Here is a 21763-nt window from a genome sequence, read left to right as displayed (position 1 = left end):
GCACCGTCCCCAGGCGCCAAACAGTGTCTCTATGGCAACACGCAATGGTAGCTCTCTTGACCTGGGAAGGTGACTCCCCGAGTCTGGGCTCCTTGCTTCTGGCAGGTCAGGGTGAGCCCCCATGTCAGAAGGAGTCAGTGCAGAAACAGGGTCCACCAGCCCACTGAGATCAGCTTGAAGCCAGTGCGTGTCTACACTCCCTTTACCAAGTGCACTTGCTTTACTCTTGGTGTCTGTGACCCCAAAGAGTAAAGACCCCACTTGTCCTGCTTGCTGGCATCTTCTGCAGGGGAATCTTACCCAGTACTCCATCGACCAGTCTCTGCCAGTCGCCAAGACATCTTCCTTGTGTGGCAGGCTCTGCCTCAGCCAGACTCAATTCACTTGTCTTTAGGCTCCTGTGGGTGCAGCAAAGAATTTCTCACTAACGTCTTTATAAAATAACTCTCAGAGATTAAAAAAAAAAAAAAAAGTATTTCCTGTGCTTTGATCTCCCCGTGCCCACCTACTGCTCTGTGTCAGTTTCTCTCCTCTAGAGAGAAGGACTCTTCCCTCCTCCCCCCAGGAGTGTTTACCTATGCAGGTTCGCTTTGATAACCTTCTGTAATGTTTTATAGGATTTTTCTCCCCACCCTATAGGTCCTGCACACTTCTTGTTAAATTTATTTCTGGATATTTTATGTTTGGGAATGTTGTAATAAATGGGGATCATTTTCTGTAACATTTATCAACGGGTGATTTCTGATAAAAATAGGCAGTGATTATATTTATATTTTATTATGTAATGTGCCACTTTACTCAGTTCCCATTAATTTCAATAAATTTTTAATTGGTTCTGTAGGCTTTTCCAGGTAGAGAGCCATATTGCAAGCAAGAATATATTTTTAAAATCTTATTTTCTCTTTTCTGGAATGTACTTTTTTTTTTTTATTTCTGTGTGTGCATGTGTGTTGGGGGGAGGTCTGTGAATGAGAGAAAGAGAGAAAGATTTCTTTTTTTTCCCATTGTCTGGAATAGTTAAATTACAGTAAAGTTATCTGTCCCTTAAAGGATTGATAAACTTTGCCTATCAAACCTTCTGGTTCTAAGATCTTTACAAAGTTAGTTCTTTGACAATACTTCTATTTTTTTTTAAGGGTCTCTGGCTTACTTGTATTTCCTAGATTTTCTTAAGCCAGTTGAAATGTGTTTTCCCTGAACATTATGAATTGTATGCAGTTTCCATATTTAGCAGAGTCGTTCATAGAAATCTTTTAAGCATCTATAAATCCCCTTCCTATTTGTGATTATGTCTTTATTCTCAATCCTATTTTGGTCTCATTTTTCCTTGATTAGATTTCTTGGTTTTGAATATTTTATTCGTCAGTTCAGAGAACCCAATCTCATTTATTTAGCAATTCTGCTGACTGCATATTTATGCTGGTTATTTCTGTTAATTCTTTCCTCCTACTTTTCGTATGCTTTCTTGTGTTTTTGCTGACTTGTCAGGTTTAACAGTCAGACTATTTGTTTTTATTTTGGTCTTGCTTAATAAGAAAAACATATAAGATTATTACTGCAATAATAAGTGCAGCTTTGGCTGCAACCCCCACGTTTTCCTCTGTTGTTAGCTCAGCGTTTTTCAAATAGTCTATATTTGTAGTTATGGTTTCTCTTTTACCAAGTTACATAGCAATATGTTTATTAAATTTCAAGTAAACTTGACCCTTGAACAACGTGGGGATTAGAGGTGGGGACCCCCCCCCATGTGGTTGAAAACCCATGTATAGCTTTTATGTATTTATGTGCTTATTTACTTTTTTTTCCCCTTTTTTTTCCATTTTATTTTTTCAGCGTAACAGTATTCATTGTTTTTGCACAACACCCAGTGCTCCATGTAAAACGTGCCCTCCCCATTACCCACCACCTGTTCCCCCAACCTCCCACCCCTGACCCTTCAAAACCCTCAGGTTGTTTTTCAGAGTCCATAGTCTCTTATGGTTCGCCTCCCCTTCAAAATAATTTTTTTTTAATAAACATATAATGTATTTTTATCCCCAGGGGTACAGGTCTGTGAATTGCCAGGTTTACACACTTCACAGCACTCACGATAGCACATACCCTCCCCAATGTCCATAGCCCCCTCCCCCTCTCCCAATCCCACCTCCCCCCAGCAACCCCCGTTTGTTTTGTGAGATTAAGAGTCATTTATGGTTTGTCTCCCTCCCAATCCCATCTTGTTTCATTTATTCTTCTCCTATCCCCCTACCCCCCCATGTTGCTTCTCCATGTCCTCATATCAGGGAGATCATATGATAGTTGTCTTTCTCCCATTGACTTATTTCACTAAGCATGATACGCTCTAGTTCCATCCACGTCATGGCAAATGGCAAGATTTCATTTCTTTTGATGGCTGCATAGTATTCCATTGTGTATATATACCACCTCTTCTTTATGCATTCATCTGTTGATGGACATCTAGGTTCTTTCCATAGTTTGGCTATTGTAGACATTGCTGCTATAAACATTCGGGTACACGTGCCCCTTCGGATCACTATGTTTGTATCTTTAGGGTAAATACCCAGTAGTGCAATTGCTGGGTCATAGGGTAGTTCTATTTTCAACATTTTGAGGAACCTCCATGCTGTTTTCCAGAGTGGTTGCACCAGCTTTCATTCCCACCAACAGTGGAGGAGGGTTCCCCTTTCTCCACATCCTCGCCAGCATCTGTCATTTCCTGACTTGTAAATTTTAGCCATTCTGACTGGTGTGAGGTGATATCACATTGTGGTTTTGATTTGTATTTCCCTGATGCCGAGTGACGTGGAGCACTTTTTCATGTGTCTGTTGGCCATCTGGATGTCTTCTTTGCAGAAATGTCTGTTCATGTCTTCTGCCCATTTCTTGATTGGATTGTTTGTTCTTTGGGTGTTGAGTTTGCTAAGTTCCTTATAGATTTTGGATACTAGCCCTTTGTCTGATATGTTGTTTGCAAATATCTTCTCCCATTCTGTCAGTTGTCTTTTGGTTTTGTTAACTGTTTCCTTTGCTGTGCAAAAGCTTTTGATCTTGATGAAATCCCAATAGTTCATTTTTGGCTTATTTACTTTTTATTCAAGTATAGTTAACATACAGTGTTGTATTTTTGCATATAACTTGTGGATTCCCCAAAACTTAACTACTAATAGCTTAATGTTGATTAATACATATTTTGTGTATTAATATGTATTCTATATTATATTCTTATAATAAAGTTAAGCTAGAGAAAATAAAGTGTTAATAAGAAATCGTAAGGAAGAAAATGCATTTACAGTACTGTGCTATATTTATCAAAAAATCTGCATAAATGTGGACCCACACACTTTAGATGCATGTGGTTAAGGGCCAACTGTAGCTTCTCATTTAAAATCATGTTATTTATATATAGCACATTTGTGTTGCAATGTCCACAAGAGACAAAATATGAAAAGAGGTCAGATGTCCATCAACAGATGAATGGATAAAGATGTGGTATATACAATGGAATATTACTCAGCCATAAAAAGAATGCAAACTTGTCATTTGCAATGGCATGGATGGAACTAGAGGGTATTATGTTATGCAAAATAAGCCAGTAAGAAAAAGATAATTACCATATGATTTCACTCATATGTGGAAATTAAGAAACAAAATAGATGAACATAGGGGAAGGGAAGGAAAAATAAAATAGGATAAAACAGAGAGGGAGGCAAACCACAAGAGAGTCTTAACTACAGGAAGCAAAGTGTGGGTTCCTGGAGGGGAGGTGGGTAGGGGGCTAGGATACTAGGTGATGGGCATTAAGGAGGGCATTTGATGTAATAAGCACTGGATGTTATATGCAATTGATAAATCACTAAATTCTATCTCTGAAATTAATACTATACTATATTTTAATTAAATTGAATTTAAACAAATTTTAATTAATTAATTTAATTAAATTAATTAATTTAATAATTAATTAATGATTATTAAATTGGTCTATTTAATTAAATAAATTAAATAAATAAATTGGATTTAAATAAAAAGATTTTTTAAAAAGAATTTATTTGGATATTTTGGAGGTAATTATTACCATAAATATTCCATGAGCACTAGAAAATAAAGCAGTATCTCTTTAATGTGTGATATCTTACTATTAAATAAACTTTATCAAGAGACTTCTCTGACTTTGATATATTAAGTGAGCAAAGAATAAAATATGTTACCAAATCAGAAAAACAGAGCTATAATCTACCACGAACATTGGGTTTCTCTACATTTATCTTTATATTGTCTAAAAGCTTCTCAGTATATATTTTGATTCAATGTTATTCATGATGGCAACAATAATAATACCTAACATGGATGAGGTACTTAAGAAATAGCAAAATCTGGGGCGCCCGGGTGGCTCAGTGGGTTAAAGCCTTTGCCTTCGGCTCAGGTCATGATCTCAGAGTCCTGGGATCCAGCCCGGCATCGGGCTTTCTGTTCCGCAGGGAGCCTGCTTCCTCCTCTCTCTCTGCCTGCCTCTCTGCCTAGTGATTTCTCTCTGTCAAATAAATAAAATATTAAAAAAAAAAAAAGAAACACCGAAATCTGTGCCAGACACACTGATTGCCTTGGCTTTTCGATCTTCGTAGGGGAGACTATAAGGTTTGTCTGCAGTTTACAGACCTGAAACTGACACTCGCGGAGTGCATCAGGTAGGGTTGGATTAAGCTACATGGGACAGGAGAAAAACAACAGCTAAAGCAAGCTGGAACTTCCTTCTGCTCGCTTGCTGGTCCAGTGCTGGTGTTGTGGGGACTTCAAGCCAACTCCAAGGGCATGGGCTCCTCCTCATGTCCCACTACACTCAGCATACAGATCTGAACCTGTAGCTGGCTGACTTCAGATTCAGGGCAGCTGTCCTCCTCCTTTGGCTGACTTCAGATTCAGGGCAGCTGTCCTCCTCCTTTAGTGTCCAAAGGAAACACATGAAGGGCCCCTGACCCTTAGGATCATCAAAGTCACCCCAACCATGTTCATTCCCAAACCCTTAACAGCCCAAGAAGTCAGGAGACTCTTGTGCCCAGGACAAGCTTCTGCTGAAGCTGGGATCGAAGAAACTCGGCATGCAATCCTCATAGGTGTGCCGTGAGCCATCCCCTGAGGCCTCGCCCCCCTCCACGTGCTGCTGCCAAGTGCTTTTGCCATCAAGCATCTTTAATATTTATTTTTATGGTCTGAACTCTCCTTTGGGAAAGCAGAAGACACATTCTCTACCTTCCGGCCCCTTTATCAATGCCCAACACTAATGCTAGCGCAATCTCATGAGCCAGCTCCTGAGAAAGTGGGGAAGAAGATGTAGACAGCTTTTCTTTTAACTGGACCATCTACCTCCCTGGAGGTAGTGTGGGAAAAAAGTTCACTTTCACGGGATGGCAGAGGGATGAACAGAGGAGAAGTATATGCACATAAACACACACACAGAGACACACACACACAAATAAATATTTCAACAAATTAGCCTGACCCTTAAGACCTGCCAAGAAAACTTTGAAAAGAAAGAGATAGTTTGGGACACCTGGGTGGCTCTGTCTGTTAAGTCTGCCTTCAGCTCAGGTCATGATCCCAGGGTCCTGGGATCAAGGTCCTTGCTTGGTGGGAAGCCTGTTTCTGGTTCTCCCTCTGCCTGCCACTCCCCCTGCTTGTGCTCTTTCTCTGAAAAATAAATAAAATCTAAAAAAAAAAAGTAATCTTCCTAGAAATGTTGGGAATTATCCTTTGGGTCCCTTTGAGAGGAGCATCCTTTGTTCATGACCTTTTCTATTTGATGATGGCTGGCGGGGAGGAATGAGATTTGGTATGGTGATCTTTTTTCTTTGATTCTCATACTGAACTCCTATATTAAGTCAATTAGTTAGAGTACGTTTTGTCTTTTCCTCTTCAGTTGTGTGTGTCTTACTTTTCATTGTCTGGCTAGAAGCTTCAGAACAATATGGAGAGTCGCAGTGAGTGCTAACATTCTTGTCTCTACTTAAATGGGAATACTCCTGATAGTTCACTGTTAAAAAATATTTGCTGTAGCAACTGATTGCTACTGTAAGAAGGATATTCCCTATTAGCCCTAGCTTACCAATGCTTCTTACAGAATGGGCATTAAATAGATCATCTCTTGAAATGATAGGTTTTGTTGTTGTTGCTTAATCCTTTAAGTTGGTTAATTACAAGATAGATTTCTAAAATTGCATCAGTCTTACCCTCCTGAGTAAACCACGGTTGATCAAAGCATACTGCCTTTTGGGACTCCTGGGTGGCTCAGCGGGTTGAAGGCTGCCTTCGGCTCCGGTCCTGATCCTGGGTCCTTCAATCCCGTCTCCTATCAGCTCCTTACTCAGCAGGAAGCCTGCTTCTCCCTTCTGCCTATCACTCCTGCCTGTGCTCACTCTCTCTCTGATTTAAAATAAATAAATAAATATTTTAAAAACATACTGCATTTTTGTATAAATACTAGAATAAAGTCTTTAAAGATCTTGGAGTTTATGTTCATAGGTAAGATTAGCTGATGCTTTTTTCTTTTCGTTTCAATGATTTGTTGATTGTATTAAAGCTCTTTATTTGGTTTGGGTGTGAAGTTAAGCTATGATCACAGAATCAGATGAGGACATTTAAATTCTTATTTTTATGTTCTGGACCAGTTCATATGCTATGGTATCATCCTTATTCAGTAAAATTTGGTAGAACTTACCCATAAAGTCAGCTGAGCCTCATACAGGTTTAGGAATTGACACGTAACTTTCTCTTATTTTACTCTATGATTCTTAGTATATTCAGGTGTTTCACCTCATCTTGAGTTGATTTTCACCACTTATGTTAGTTACCCTTAGAGTTTTGATTTAATGTTTACATTTATTGGCATTAAATAGTATATGGTTTACTCATAACTTTTCATAATATTCTCAGTATCTATGTGTCTGTCCCATTTTTTTCCTTCTGCTTATTTTTGCCTCTTATTTATTTATTTATTTATTTATTTATTTATTTATTTATTTTCAGCGTAACAGTATTCATTGTTTTTGCACCACACCCAGTGCTCCATGCAATATGTGCCCTCCTTATTACCCACCACCTGGTTCCCCAACCTCCCACTCCTTCAAAACCCTCAGGTGTTTTTCAGAGTCCATAGTCTCTCATGGTTCATCTCCCCTTCCAATTTCCCTCAACTCCCTTTTCCTCTCCATCTCCCCATGTCCTCCATGTTCTTTGTTATGCTCTACAAATAAGTGAAACCATATGATACTTGACTCTCTCTGCTTGACTTGTTTCACTCAGCATAATCTTTTCCAGTCCCATCCATGTTGCTACAAAAGTTGGGTATTCATCCTTTCTGATGGAGGCATAATACTCCATCGTGTATATGGACCACATCTTCCTTATCCATTCATCCGTTGAAGGGCATCTTGGTTCTTTCCACAGTTTGGCGACCGTGGCCATTGCTGCTATAAACATTGGGGTACAGATGGCTCTTCTTTTCACTACATCTGTATCTTTGGGGTAAATACCCTGTGGTGCAATTGCAGGGTCATAGGGAAGCTCTATTTTTAATTTCTTGAGGAATCTCCACACTGTTCTCCAAAATGGCTGCACCAACTTGCATTCCCACCAACAGTGTAAGAGGGTTCCCCTTTCTCCACATCCTCTCCAACACATGTTGTTTCCTGTCTTGCTAATTTTGTTTTTGCCTCTTTTTTCTTTGATTTTTAAAAAATCTTATTAAGCAAGCTTTTTTGATTGCATTGATTTGCTTAAATTTCTGTTTTAGTAAATATTCCCATTGTCTTTATTAAATAATTTAATAAATTTTGGTTTTCTTTTCATCCATTATCTACCTTCTTACATTTTTTAAAAAAATATTTTATTTATTTATTTGACAGAGAGATAGCACAAGTAGGCAGAGCTGGCAGGCAGAGGGAGAAGGAGAAGCAGACTCTCCACTGAGCAGGGAGCCTGATGTGAGGCTCAATCCCAGGACCCTGGGATCATGACCTGAGCCGAAGGCAGAGGCTTAACCCACTGAACCACCCAGGTGCCCCCCTTCTTGCATTTTTAAGTTTATTTCTTTCACTTTTCATTTTCTGCTATGTGAATTTAAGACTACACCTATTCGTATGAGTACTCACAGAGTGTTTTCACTGGCACTCATTTTTCAAGAAAGTGTAATTTATTTGGACTTCTCTATTCCAGGAATTATTTCTAGTAGCAATAATGAAATTAATAGTAGTAGTGGTAGTAGAGGGGTTGGTCATAGTTTCTCTTATTGACAAGATGTTAGGGTTTCTATTATTTGGTTAGACCTGTCACTGTTTTTAGCCATAGAATATGGACCTGTCTTTTCACATTTTGTTATTTGCTGATTTTCTTTGTGTTAGTCTTTATGAAAGTATAAGATGTATTTCAAAATAAGCATCCTCCACTTAATTGGGGACATAATTTTGTTTGGGTATAAAGAAAGAGGGTTAGATTAAATTTCTCCCACATTTATTCCCTTATTCTCTCAAAACTTTCTTGGTACAACAGCAAAATAACAAAAATAATAATGATCCTTAGACATAAAGAGAATAGAAGAAGAACCAAGAGTGCTTGTGGATATAAATGAAATACTTTGAAGATAACAAACTGAGCAGGGGTAAATGAATCAGAAGAGCCTAGGAAAGGGAAACTTTTGTGCCAACAGAGGAGATGGTAGTGAAAAACAAAGTAATTTTCCCCACAGGGCTCTGGGAAGGCTTGGGATCTGGCGGGACCAGTCACCAAGGTTGCACATCTGTACTGAGCAGTCAGATGCCACCCCCCATGCCTTTTCCAATCTCTCTGTCTCCCATGTGTAGCCAAGGATATATCCCATTTCCATCTCTACAGGAAACGGGAGTTTTATTATGTTTAGAATTGAGAGGCTCCAGATGTGGGGAAACCAGACAGAGTTGGGAGAGAAGGTGCTAAATTGAAAACAAAAGGAACAAATAAGTCCAAATCCAGAATGGTCACACCCCACATCTCTTCCTTTGCCCTATTCCCAGGATGTCAGCAAGTTGTATAACACAAACCAGCAGATAGGATATTAAAGGATTATTTTCTGGGTAAACCAAATGGGCACAAATAGAATCCTTACAAGGCCTACCATTAGGGAGCTTTAAAACAGAAAGAAAAAAGCTGGCAGCTTGAGCGCACCACAGTGGAGGTGCACAGTGGTAATGCAGTGGGGACACATGGAGCTTCCAATGAATTTAGAGTCTTGCTCTTAAATATGAATGGAGAGGCAAAAATCACAATACGTGAGAGAAGTCTCAACATGAAAGACACAAAGACAAGGAAGGATTAAAAAAAATAAAAGCAAATAAGCAAACTGAAAAGGACTTAGAGGAATGGACAACAGATGGAAGAGAATAAAACAAATAGTAGTGCAAGACTGTTAAGTCTATTCAGGGATTCCCATATCTGACCAGTATGAGAAAATCCTGGGAGAAATATCAACCCAAAAATAACGAGAGAAATTGCCAGGTAGATTGATGAAGCATCTGGCAGAATGAACAACAATGACAAAAGACCTATGCCAACAACATTATTACACACTTTCAGTAGACCAAGAATCAGGGGTAGATCCTAAGAGCTTAGATGTGGAGAAGGGAATGGCTACATACAAAGCAATAGGAAATGAGATTAAAATTCATCTTCCCCACTGTAACATTGTAAGCTGCGTGGACTGCAGGAGGGAAATCTCTGGTGATGAAAGACCATATAAGTGCTTGGAAACATGTCTGAAGACTTGAAAAGATACTGATAGATATTTAACAGTTCCTGTAGAGCATTTAGAGAGAATTGTGTCTCTTCATGAATGGAACACTAAGCAAACTGGGAAATAAAACCATTGCCAATACCCCAGAAAACCAAAAAGTTGGACAAAACAATTATTGTCTGCTGCTTGGTGAGTCAGAAAACAATATGGTCATATTAATATAAACATTAATTAGTGACTTAACCACAAGTTGTGATGTAGATATATTGATTAGATGGAAGAGGAGAAATGGGGAGTGGATGTGGGAAAGCAAAAAAATAATTAATAAAATAACAAACCAACGTTTAATGTATAACACTCATAAATCAAGAAATAGCAATATAAGCACTAATTAGAAATGAGTAAGATCGTGAAAAGCTGTTGTTTACAGAAAGCAGGAGTGGGGAGAGGGAATGGGTTGTAGCCCAGCCCGTTAATACAACTTTATTTTTTAACTATGCACATTTATAACCTTGGTAAAAATAGAAAATATTTTTAAATAGTAATGAACACGTATATGTAGCTATATTTATGATCAGCATTGTCAATTGTGTTAATAATCATCCTTTTCCAGGCACATGATTAATGACAAAGGATTCACACAATCTAGTTGAAATAAGATGGTCATTTTAAAAAAGGGTGATAGGTCAAATGGAGATGATGATGGATGATAGATAGACAGATATAGAGATAGATAATAGATATAGAGATAGGTACATAGATAGATAGATAGATAGCAGATAAAAATTAACCTTGAGGGTATCTGGGTGGCTCAATGGGTTAAGGCTTTGCCTTCAGCTTAGGTCGTGGTCTCAGGGTCTTGGGATCGAGCTCTGCATTGGGCTCGCTGCTTCCCTGTTTCTCTCTCTGCCTGCCTCTCTGCCCGCTTGTGATCTCTCTCTCTCTCTGTCAAATAAACAAATAAAATCTTTAAAAAAAATTAACCTTGATGGGGCGCCTGGGTGGCTCAGTGGATTAAGCCGCTGCCTTCGGCTCAGGTCATGATCTCAGGGTCCTGGGATCGAGCCCCGCATCGGGCTCTCTGCTCCGCGGGGAGCCTGCTTCCTCCTCTCTCTCTCTGCCTGCCTCTCTGCCTACTTGTGATCTCTCTCTCTGTGAAATAATAAATAAATAAAATCTTTAAAAAAAAATTAACCTTGATTCCTGTAATGGTTAACTTTTTGTGTCAGCTTAAGTAGGCCACAGGGTACACAGATATTTGGTCAAGCATTCTGTGTCTGTGATTGTATTTTGGAATACGATTGACATTTGAACCAAAAGGTTGAGTAGATTGCCATCCCCAATGTGGGCCTCATCCAATCATTGAAGGTCTGAAGAGAATAAAATGACTGAACTTCCCACAAATAATAAAGAACTCTCTCTGACTGGCTCTTATGAACTGAGACTTCCATCCTTTCTTGCTTTTGGACCTGAACTGAAACATTGACTCTTTTGGGGTCCTGAGCCCACTGGTTTTCAAACTGAAACTTACCCCATCTGTTACCCTGAGTCAACAAGTCAACCCTGTCAACTGAAGGGTTGACAACCTTAATTATATGGATGGATAGATGGATAGATATCCTACTAGTTCTGTTTCTTATGAGAATCCTGACTAATACAACTCTTACCTCACAAAATATACAAAAATTAATTCAATATGAATCATTGAACTAAATATGATAATTAAAACAAAAGTTTTTAGAAGAAATGGAAGACCTTAATTATCTTTGGATGGGCAAATATTTCTTTAAAAAGACCAAAATTTTCTAACTGTAAAAGAATAGATGAGTATATTAGACTTCATTAAAATTAAGAATCCATATTCATTAAAAAGACACCATTAAGACAATAAAAAAGCAAACTACAGTCTTGGAAAAGACATTTCCAATACAAATATCCAACAGTGAACTCAACTCAGAGTATAAAAAGAACTCTTATAAGTCAATAAGAACAATTCTGATAACCCAACAGAAAATTAAGAGAGAAATTTGAATAGACACTTTTTAAAAGAGGATTTTAAAATAACCAATAAACATATTTAAAGTATTTGTCATTAACCATTTAAAATGTACAAATTAAAACTTAACAAAACATTATGACAAGACTCACCAGAAAGCTAAAATTAAAAGATTCACATTACTAGGTTCCAGGGAGAATAGAGACTATCTGGGATTCTCTTTATTGTTAGTTAGACTATAAATTGGTATAATCACTTTAAAAAACTATTTAGCAACACCTACTAAAACAAAATATACATATATCCTATGGCCCAGGACCTGCACTTATCAGTTATATATTCTTGCCCCAAAATGAGTGGGTATGTCCACCAAAAGACATGTATGGCAATATTTATAACAGTATATTTCATAAAAACACCCAAGTGGAAAAACATCAAGAGGGGGTATCTGTAAACAGTAGAATGGGTAAATAAATCATGGTATATTTATGCAATGGAATACTACTCAACAGTGAAAAAGAAAAAATGTTGAGAGAGACATAACAACATGCATGAACTCATAGACATGAAGCTAAGTGGGGAAAAAATCAGCACAAAAGAGTACATACATATAAAACACACAGAACCTCCCCAGCTATACTTGGGGAGATAATGACTGGAGAAGAGCATGAGTAAACTTACTATACTGCTAAAAATGTTCCATATCTTGATCTAAGTAGAAATTATATAGGTTTATATGTATACGATAATGCCCTGTTACACATTAAGATTTGTGTGCTATACTCAATGTTACTAAACATCATAAACAACAACAATTCTACACATCAAAATTAGGAGCATATGACCAAAAGCCAATAAATGGACTATAAAGGAGAGTCTCACAGACTATTCAAGTGATGGAATTAAAATAACAGGTGGAGGGGCACCTGGGTGGCTCAGTGGGTTAAGCCTCTGCCTTTGGCCCAGGTCGTGATCTCAGGATCTGGGGATTGAGCTCTACATCAGGCTCTCTGCTCAGTGGGGAGCCTGCTCCCCCCTCTTTCTCTGCCTGCTGCTCTGCTTACTTGTGATCTCTCTCCCTCTGCCAAATAAATAAATAAAGTCTTAAAAAAAAAAAGGAACAGGTGAAACTGTATGATATGGACATTTTTCTTGATGAAAACTGGAAGAATTATAACAATTTCATGTTCTTTAATCTAGTAAAACTAATACAATCAAGAAAACAGGAAATTTGGAGAAAATGGATTAAAAGAGAGTATCACCAAAGAATTGGAATATATATAAAGAGAATAATCCAATGGGGACACCTGGGTGACTTAGTCAGTTAAGCATCTGTCTTCAGCTCAGTCATGATCCCAGGGTCCTGGGATCAAGTCCTGCTTTGGGCTCTTTGCTCAGAGGAGCTCTCGCTGAGCTCCCACTCCCTCTGTCACTCCCCCTGCCTGTGCTCTCTCTCTCTCTGACAAATAAATAAAATCTTTTTAAAAAGAGAGAATAATCCAACGGTAATTATAAAAATTCAAAATACCTTAAGGTTAGTACTTAATACATGGGTATAACTATTATATTAGAAACAGTAGAAGCCTAGTTTATTTGAAGAAAAGTTAATAGACAATATCTAAACTAAATACCAATACTGAAAAGAATGGAAAAGACAGGACTGAGCATTGGACTCATGTGTGAGATACCATCTGAGCCACAGCCAAAATGTATGTACTCAGAAGCCCACAATCAGAGTAATAATGGAGTTAAAAAATGATATGGAAGGTGATAATGGCTAGAAAGTTTATAAAACTGAAAGACAGATTCAAGGAGCTCTGAAAACTCCAAGAAGGACCAACACAAAGAAAATTTCATCTAAGCACATCTTAGTAACACTACAGCAGACAAAATAATAAGGGGGGAAAAAAAACTTTAAAGCTGTCAGAGGTGGGAAAAAGCACATTACCTAGAAACATGAAAAATGAAAGATTGACAGCTGTCCTCCTGAAGGAATGACTGAGGCCAAAGGACAAGAGAATGGCATCTTTGATATGCTAAAATAAAATAATTTCCATCCTAGAATTTTATAACTAGCAATATATCCTTCAAAAATGAAAGTAAAATTAAGGTAGTTTCAGACAAACAAAAACCAAGATAATTTCATCTCCAAAATCTACATTAAAGGAATACTGAAGCAAGTTCTTCTATTAAAAAAAATAATAGTGATAATAATAATAATAATAAAATAAAAATTATCCTACAGGGAATCACAGAAATTAAAAAGGACTTAAAAACAAAAATAAAGGGTAAACACATAGTTTCTAAGATACACATTGACTGATATTAACTATATGAAACAATAGTGGTAATGTCTTGAAGGGTTTTAAACATACAGAATTAAAATATGACAACAAAGTTGGAAAAAGCCAGAGAGTCTGTGAAGAGAAAATGTCCCACATTTTGAGCATCAGCAGAAATGTGGAAAGTTGATTTGTATCACACCATACTACATCAAGGAATGATGCTGTAATCTCAAGAGTAACTACTAGAAGAATAACAAAATTATAATTGACAAATAATAAGGGAAAGAAAGAGAATAATGAAAAGTTTTTGACTGATTAAAAAGACAAGAAAAGAGAGACAAATAAACATGAAAGAAGTGGGCCAACTAGAAAACAATGTAAAATAGAGTACATGAACACAAATAAATCATTAATTACATTGAATATAAATGGGTAAATACTCCAATTAACGAGGGTTATCACACTTGATATAAAGACAAAATCCAACTATATGCTGCTTAAAAGGCTCACAACTAAGTATAAAAACACATAATTAGTAAAAAGTAAAATGATGAGGAAAGACAAACAGGGCAAAACCTAATCAAAGGAAGCGGGTGCAGATAGACTAATACCAGACAGAATAGATTTTAAAACAAGAAACACAACTAAAAGTAGAGGTATTTTATAATGATAAAGAGATTAATCCAAGGGATAGTATCACAGTTCTAAATGTAAATAATCATTATCCAACCAAGAAAGGAAAAGTTAAACTAAATGCAAACACTGCTATATACCCATCACAATGATTAATATTAAAAAGATTTCGGGCACCTGGGTAGCTCAGTCAGTTAAGCATTGAACCCAATTTCTGCTCAGGTCATGACCTCAAGGTTGTGAGATTGAGCCCCACAATGGGCTAAATAAGATTGACCTATAACTTTTCTTTTTCAGTGCTGCTCTTGTCTTGTTTTGATAGACATTTTGTGCTAGCCACCTAAAATGACTTAGGAATTGTACTTTCTTTTTATTTTCTAAAAGTTTTTGTGAAGGTTAAGAATTAATTTTCTTCATTGCTTGGTAGAATTTGCTGTTAAAATCTTTGTGACTAATGTTTTCTTTGTGGGAATATTTTTTTAAAGTATTGGTGCAATTTATTTAATGGTTATAGAACTATTGAAATTTAATATTTCTTCTTTGGTCAGATTTGTTGATTTTCTAGAAGTTTGTCTATTTCATATAAATGTCCAATATATTGTCATAAAGTTTTAAAAAATTGATTCTTTTCTTGAAATTCCTGCTTGAGCTGTAGTTATTCTGTTTTTTCATTTCTATAATTTTATTTGTATTTCCCATGTTTGTGTTATGATTCATCTCACTAGAGTGGGACTATTTTTATTAGTCTTTTGAAACAACCAAATACTAGCTTTATAAAGCCTCTCTAGCATATTTTTGTGTTTATTAAGTTTTATTCTACCTTTAATATTTACCTTTTATATAAATGATATACATTTCTCTTTGATGTAATTTTCTTGGCTTTCCAGAAATTACAAGATTATACAACTATATATAGCTAATAGTTAAGATACATACATATTAACTATACATATGTCATTATTATATATACATATATGGAATTATATGTTATATATGTATGTGTACACATGCATATATATGTTATATATATAATTCAGTATGAAATTAATTCTTTGAAATTTTTGAGTCTTAAAAAAAAGAAATATTTGAGTCTTACTGTGTTTTAGTTTCATAAATATCTCTGAAAGGAAAAATTTCTCTGTTAATAAATTTTCCATTACTCTTTTTACCTGATTTATCATTAAATAAGAGAATAATATTAAAATCTCCTTCTGTGATAACAGATTTGCCAAATTTTCCTTCTATATGTCCATTGTTGTTTGCATATTATAAATCAATAATATTAAATTCATTGAATATCAGAACTCAATATGGGGTGATATTTTCAATGATGTGTTGTGACATAAAATCTTATTTTTCTAAGGCTGATATTGCCATTCCAGCTTCCTTTTGATTGATTAGTGTTTAGCACATTCTTCTTTATCCTTTTACTTTTAAATCTTCTGAGTCTGAATGTTTTGTGTTCCTCCATTTTTACTTTAAGTGCAGCCCAAAAATCTTTCCTTACCCAGAATATTTAGTCCATTTACATTTATTGTGAAAATTGATATAATTAGCTTTATTTCCACTATTTACTTTTGTTTTCTTTTAGCCCCCTTTCTCTGTTTTTTTTTTTTTTTTTCCTTTCTCCTTTTATACATTTTTAAATTTAGGTGATTGATTTTATCTACTGTTTTTTCCCTCTTCTATTCAATGTCTTTATCTTCCTCCAAAAAAAGTAATTATTTTCTAATATTTAGATCTTAACACTGAAATATGCTATTTTTGCTCAGTATTTTATTTCTACTCAATTTATACTATTCATTTTAGAAATCATAATGTTTCTTTTAAATGATTAGTATTTAATTAGATTTACCCACATGCATATCTTTCTTTTCTTTTTTTTTAAATCACCAATTCTTCCTACAACTCAGAACTATTTTCTGAATTATGAAGAAAGACTTTTAGAAGTTCCCTTTGTAAGAGCTTGTTCTTTTTAAACTCTACAAGTTATTCTTATTTGCAATATGTATTTATTTCATCTTCTTTTTGGCAAGAGATAATTTTATGCTCAAATACTAAGTTAAGAGTAATTTTTCTCAGAATTTTAAAGTTATTTTTCCATTTTTTGGCATCTAGCATTGCTACTGATAAGTCAAATGCCACTGTGGGTATCATTCCCATGTTTCGTTTGCTTGTTTTTTGGCCATTTTTAAGGATGTTCTCTTTGTCTTGAGGGTTTTACAGATGTAGATTTATTCATATTCATTCTCTTTGGAGTAGTTGAGCTTCCTGAATTCGATGATTGGTATATTTTTTATCAATTCTGGAAATCTGCAAATCCTGTATCTTTGAATATTGTCTCTCTTCCAGTTCTCTTAATACATTTATTCTGGAACTCTGAAGAGACATATGTTAGACTTTCACACTCTATTCTCTATAGCTGCTTATTCTGTGCATTAAGTTTTTAAATTCCTAGAAATTCTATTAATTCTTTTTCAAATGTTCCTGGTAATTTTTTATAGTTACTAGCTCCATAGTCACAATTTTTAAAAGGCTCCTTTATTTATTTAATCATAAATATAGTTTTAAATAGTCTGAATTTTATCATTGTAGTAACTATAGGTTTTGCATGTTTGATGATTCTGTAGGTTTGTCTTTTCTGCTAATTCTTGCTGTAGTAGCTCATCCCCTTATGTCATTTGTAATTTTTTACTTAAGTTTGCATTCTCCAGAATTTTAACTATTGGAATTTTTTGAGACCTAAGTTTAAAATTGTTCTTCCAAATAAGCTTTTGTTTAGTTCTGCTAGGCACATATGAATATTGCCAACCTAAAGCCACTTTAGATTTTCCTGGGGATTTTTAGGCCACACTGGTAGTGGAAATTCCAGTCCCAAACTCATACAATGATTTATATTAGAAATTCCTAGAAGAAACTTTTTTTTTTTTTAAATTCCCTCCATCTAGAGCTAAAGACGAGATAGAAGGGTATTTCATTTTCTCTGTGGGGTGTTTCTTCTCTAGCTCACCTTATGGAGTTGCTTGCTATATATAGCTTCCTCTGATCTAACCACCCACCTTGAACATACACAGATTTTGTCCCCTGCCCTGCTTATGTGACTTTTAAATACACTATGCCAGATTTTTAAATCTTCTATAGCACAGGTTTTTCTCTGGATGTCAAATTCACCATATTGCTAGAAAATAATGGGCCCTGTTCCATTGTTCTTTTAGTCCTAAAACTGCAACCCACACATTAGAAGACAAGCTAATTTTTCTTCTATTATAATTGACTTTTTCCTCTTCTTTGAAGTTTTTCTTTCCATTTGAAATAAAAATATTTTACCAGAGTTATGTACATGGATCGATCACTTTTCATTAACCTTGCAAACATCCAGCCATATGACTCTTCAGATTTATGTATCTATTCATCCAAAAAAGATTCATTCTATTATAACCTTGATAACTAATTCGGTTATAGTTTTCTGTTTTCTTCTTCAGGAATATCAGTGGTGTATTTTTTTCTTCTTATATCTCAAGTCACTTTTTTCTGGAATTATAATGAGCAGAAATTTGGATATCTGTATATTTGAAATAATATTTGGTTATTTGTTTAATCTCCTCCTTGTTTATCTTAACTCTTAGGAATGTCTATCTTCTCAGCCTGAAAAGGAATTTCTGCTTTCTTAAGGCTTATTCTGTTTGTATTCTCTATCACTGATTTGAATTTTCTTTTGTGTCATTTTTTTTGCAATTTAGTACCTGTAATGTCATTTTTACCTATACTATGGCCCTCTTTGTTTCTTTACAGACTTTTGGTTATTCAGAAACTTCCCATTTCATTTCAGTCAGCTTGCTCACTATCATATCTTTCACCTCATTTTACAGAGTTTATTTTTTTTCTGAATTTAACTGAAAGCACATGGTAAATAATGCAGTATATTTTAAGTGTGTTATAATTTCCATATTCTTCTGCTTAAGTAATGCAGAGTCTTTTCATAGGTACCATTTTTGGTCACATTATTCAAGCTAAAACAAGAAGTCTATCCAAACCAGTTTTTGCCCCAAGTAGTGTGAGCTGATTCTCCTCTAATCCCTCTCTGACCACCTGGATACTTGTAGATCTGAGACTGGAAGATGTATTGATATAGTTTACAAACCAGCTTAGTCATAAGGCAATTGGAAAGGAGACAACATAACAGAGAAATTTCAATTCGCTACAGTTCCTCCTCTGTTAGTTGAAGCCATCCACCAAGGATTACCTTCTCCTATGAAGTACAGAATGTCACTTACAGGGCACGCATTAGGCACATCTTAGGCACCAAAATACATCAGTGAACGAATCAGACAAACAGCCCTAGCAAGGGAGGCAGTAACAATTAATTGATAGGGCTGGTAAGGAAATCTCATACTATGTTAGAAGGCGACACGTGCCATGTTAAAAGAAGGAGCTGGGTAACCAGGGAAGCTGTGCTGATTGGGGATCAGGGGAGGCCTCTTTGAGAAGCTAAGGCTTGAGCAAAGGTGTTATGTAATTAGTCAGGGTTCCCCCAGAGAAACAAATCAATAGGAAATATATAGATACACAGGAAGAGACTTATTAAGAGAGACTGGCTCACACCATTATGGTGGGCAAGAGGCCCCGATCTGTTGACTGCAAGCTGGAAGCCCAGGGAAGTCAGTTTTGGAGTTCCAGTCCAAACACAGATGCCTGAGAACCAGAGAAGCTCACAGTGTAAATCCAATCCTGAGTCCAAAGGAACCAGAAAAGTTTATGGTCAAGGGCAGGAGAAGGTGAATGTTTCAGCTCAAGCAGAGAGAACAAATTCACCCTTCTTCTGCTTTTTTGTTCTCCTTAGGCTCTCAGCAGATTGGTGCTCACACACATTAGAGGGGCGGTCCTCTTTACTCAGTGTACTGATTCAAATGCTAATCTCTTCTGGACGCACCCAGAAATAATGTTCTACCAGCTGGGGCACCTCTTAGCCAAATCAAGTTGACACATAAATCACCAGAAGTAGGAAGGAGGTGAGCATTGGTTACATGAGTCTCTAAGGGAAGATTAAGGTTAAGGGCCATGCCTTGTATTTGGTTGCATCCAGGACACACATTTAGCACACAATAGGGATGAATTAATCCATGAAATTTCAAATTTACCAGAATATTGATGGAAGCATGTGGTCTTCTAGAAAGAGAGGCTTCTGTAAGGCTCTCAAGAATGGTTTTTGAACAGAAGCTTCACCACTGATAGAAGGAAAGAAGGCAGAAAGGCAGGCAGGCAAGCAGGCAGGCAGGAAGGAAGAAAAAAAACTTATCAAATGTGAAAATGTAGCTCTTCAGTTTTCAGAGGAAGTACAACTTTTTACCTAGGGCACGAGTGTGACTTGTCTCAGCTCAGAAGGTAAGAGACGGTGATTCAGAGGATGTCTGTGGGTTTCCTCAGTTTCCCCTACAGGCTCATCACACCCTCAGCAGGGGCTTATTTGTTCTGAGGGGCCAAAGTCCACCCCAGCCCTCAGAGAACTCCCAGCTGCCTCCACCACCTGCTCCCCCACTACTAACACATTGTGAAATTTAAGCTTAGGTCATCCTGTTGGGTTCATCCCAATGTCAGGCTCATCCCCCAGGAATGTCCCTGTGAGGAGGTCTCTCACAGCCCACAGGGCCCCTTGCTCATCCTCAGCTGTCTGCACAGCACTGAAGAGGCTGCTATGTAAATGTCTCACAGCCAGGTGTCTGAGACTGTCTGCCCACCCCGGAAGCTGGCAGGCCTCCAGCCCTGTCCTCGTTCTCCCCGTGCCTGGAGCTTGCGCGTGTTCAGGACGTAGAGAATAGCGGCAGCGGCAGCACTTGGACAACGGGGGCATCTCCAGAACCACGGGGAGAGGCTGGCCTAGACTTGCTCCTTCCAACAGGGCGCCACCGGCTGCGCATGGCAACTGGGCGTTTGAAATAAATAGCTGTGAAGACTGAGAAACCGGATTTTCAAGTTTACTTCATTTTATTTAATTTAGGTTCACCTGAAGTGACTGATACTTAACTCAGCTATTGAAAAACTTCTAAGTACATTTAAATATATTTGGAACAGCTTAGGTGTTTGGATCTACTTTTTCAATTGCAAATTTTGTGATATCTAAATACAGATCAAGAAAAATGTAGCGTCTGAATTCAGATGTGTCCTAAATGTACACACCAGATCTTGAAGACTAGAAAAATAGAATAGAAAGTATCTCGCTAATTCTTTTATATGGATTACATGTTGACTTGATAGTAGTTGGGCTATGTTGGGTTAAAGAAACACGTTATTCAGTTTAATTTCACCTACTTCTTTTTCCTTTTTTAATGTGACTACTGGGAAGTCAAAAATCATGTGGCGCTTCACATATTTCTTGCGGACAGTGTCAGTGTGACCAGATGGAGGGTGGTCCAAGTCAGTATTCCAGACCACGAAATAGACCAAAAAGAAACCAGCTCGGAGCTAAAGACTTTCTTCCCTAGACAGGAATTCCTGCGCCCTTCACCCTCTCTTCCCTAAATAAATCCTGCTGGTCTCAATATCTCAACCTCTTGGTCTCATCTTGTAGGTGGAGATGGGTCACCCCCAGCAAGAACTCAAGAACTGTCAACTATCAGGTCACATGTGGTTACTTTAAATACACACACACACATATGTGTGTATATATATATATATATATATATATATATATATGAATGCATTGCTTGGGCCATTTAAAAAATTTAAAAAATACTTTGGCGAGATATTTAAGTAGTACATAAACCAAAAAAGTAAAATTTGAAAGATACATTTTACAAATATTCTCATATAATTTAATTCTTTTATATCCATGCCACAACCTTCAATGCACTGCTCTGAGAACTGCATTTTCGAGTGCGCGTTATCGCAGATTCTGTCCTGTCAATTCAAATGGAGCCCTATGATTCTTTTTAACCAGCCACATCGTATTCCGTTGTATGGACATATTTGATTTTCTTCCGATTCATAAATGTTCCGTTTTCTTTCATATTGCAAGCAAGGCTGTAGTGAACATTCTTTTACTTACATCTTTTTAAGCGTGTGTTGATGTAGGAAAGACATTAAGGTTTGAAACCCGTG

Source organism: Meles meles, chromosome 19 (assembly GCF_922984935.1).
Source record: "Meles meles chromosome 19, mMelMel3.1 paternal haplotype, whole genome shotgun sequence".
Classification (NCBI taxonomy): domain Eukaryota; kingdom Metazoa; phylum Chordata; class Mammalia; order Carnivora; family Mustelidae; genus Meles; species Meles meles.
Note: the sequence above shows the minus strand (reverse complement) of the source record.